The sequence below is a fragment of the Magallana gigas genome, chromosome 5, assembly GCF_963853765.1.
Source record: "Magallana gigas chromosome 5, xbMagGiga1.1, whole genome shotgun sequence".
In the NCBI taxonomy this organism is placed as follows: Eukaryota; Metazoa; Mollusca; class Bivalvia; order Ostreida; family Ostreidae; genus Magallana; species Magallana gigas.
Window position 1 is genome coordinate 14729729 of NC_088857.1, and position 2191 is coordinate 14731919.

The 2191-nt window shown below is 31.9% G+C and overlaps 1 long non-coding RNA gene across 2 annotated transcripts; it reads right to left on the minus strand.

Moving 5' to 3' along the window:
* Window positions 1–586: 586 nt before the first annotated feature.
* Window positions 587–1722, minus strand: LOC136275335 (uncharacterized). 2 transcript variants are annotated; one of them, XR_010713900.1, is made up of 3 exons: window positions 1704–1722; window positions 1211–1310; window positions 587–756 (listed from the first exon to the last, which is right to left on the minus strand). It is a non-coding gene; the product is annotated as an uncharacterized lncRNA (long non-coding RNA). The 2 variants fall into 2 exon arrangements; XR_010713899.1 differs by lacking the exon at window positions 1704–1722 and having other exon boundaries at window positions 1211–1697.
* Window positions 1723–2191: the final 469 nt, after the last annotated feature.

The following is a 2191-nucleotide window of genomic DNA, read 5'->3' on the forward strand; positions in this document are numbered from 1 at the left end:
GGTATATGTTGTCTTTATATATTTTCATATACGACATAATTGAATATTGTTTGGTGTATTTTATCATTTCTGTGACCCATGCATTCATCTCCTAATGCAGTGTTTTTACATTTAAGATTGGTTTCTTAATTTTTCATATATTGCTGCAAATAAAAACTAAGTTAATATCAATAAATGTTTAAAGTACAAAGAAAATGGAAAAAAAAGTAGTTCACACTTATCAACTTGGAGGTGTGAGGATATATGTTACATGGAGTCAAATATTTTATGCAATATTTGCAAATATAAGAAATTATTTAAGAAAATGAAATTAATATCTGCAAGGTCTAATCAATTATTTAATAAGTCAAAACCATGTGATTTTTTAAGATTCTAGCTTACAGACAGACATTGTAATATACTGGTATTTGATCATGTAAAAAAAGTACTTTTATAGTTTATAGGTTTTTTGAAATGAGAATACTTTACAGTTAAAAAGTCTTGTTCTGCAGAGGTTTAGTCGGGTCGTAGAGATGTGTCCATTCGAATCAATAAGGAGTGTCCTTGGCTGTTGTTGATGTAACCCGAGTCGTAGTTTATGGAAATAGGCCTTTTTGGGGGACTTTCGAGCATTGTCCAGACCGGTGAAGCACTCATATGATCACATCATGGCTACAGCAGACTTAGTAGTTCTGGACAGTGGTAGCATTAAAATTCTTCTTCTTGCGATGAACTTGTTCCTTTCACTGGGCTGTACTTTATGTCTGTTCTATTTATCTTAAACATGAATAATAAAGTTTCATTTAGATTTTTAAACAATAAACATAAGTCATTCAGCCTAACATGTAATAAAAGCATTCTGAATAAAATTCTGAATACAGAAGCTACTATGCAGTTGCCAGTTGCTGTTTAAACTATGTCATATAATGACTACAGTAGTATCTGGTCTAAAATGTTTCATTTTATGTTTGAAGCTATGTTATTTTCATTTTGATTCAATTATTGTTTGTTGAACAATGGAAAAACTTATCAACAATAAGTGTGTTTCACCCCCCCCCCCCCAATTGGAAAAACTTCTCAACAATAAGTGTGTTTCACCCCCCCCCCCCCCCCCCATCAACCTCCTTTTCAAGAACTTAGACCTGGATTTCCCACAAATTACTACAGTAAATTATAAACATCCAACACATGTATAAGTTAATGGTGAAAATAATCAATTTCAAAGCAATACCTTGCGTTCACATCGTCCAGCTGGTCAAAACATTCACACGAATCACCGAACAGAGGATGCAACTAATCACCGGAAACATTGACTTTGTATGCTGTCAATGCTGAAAAAGAAAAACGTGAAAAATTTCATTTTCCGGATTTAATTAATAAATTTTTTTCGTTACATTTAAAGTTTGTAAATTGTATAATGTGTGAAAGATTCATTGTTCGTCTTGTTTACCAACCAAGCATTCATATATTAGGGACGTTTATATAATTATATATGTGTATACCCTGTATAATCTTGATTATCATGCAAATAAAGTTGGTTAATGGTTAACTTGGTCAAAACGTATATTTAAAAGAGATACGGTAATAAAAATTAAAACGCCGAACCAAATTTGAAAAAAATGACGCCATCTTGATTTGATGGCGCGAGATCTCGTTTACAAATGAGAGATAAATTAGAGCCTTGAAAATGTTATTGGGAGTATCTATATTGTGAATTAAGTTACCTTGACATGACTTCTTCGTTCCTGCATTATCTCCTTGTTGTAGAGGCTATTATTGCTTCTCAATTCTCCATTTTCCAACAGCACCTTCTTGTCCATTTTAGCCTTCGCTCGGAATCATAAAGTGCGCCAATACTGACCAATCAGAACCCGCTAAATCTTGAAAAAATGCATCTTGGGATAGTTTAAAATGAATAATGTTTAATCAAAATTATCATTTTTACCGAATAGTATACTTTTTACATGTATATTTATTTTAAATAAGAACTGTCGGAGTCAGTATTTCCTGGTTAAATACGACAAAGTATTGGCGTGTGTTTGTTACAATTGTATTTGTAACACGTGATTAACCAAAAAAAAAATGGCCGACCGTTTGTTTACAAATGTCTAATGAAATTAAACAAGTTTTAATGAGACATATGTATCAGATTTTGTCTTTAACCAGTTGTTAACTATATTTTATTTACATGTACTGATGATTTTGCCAAACT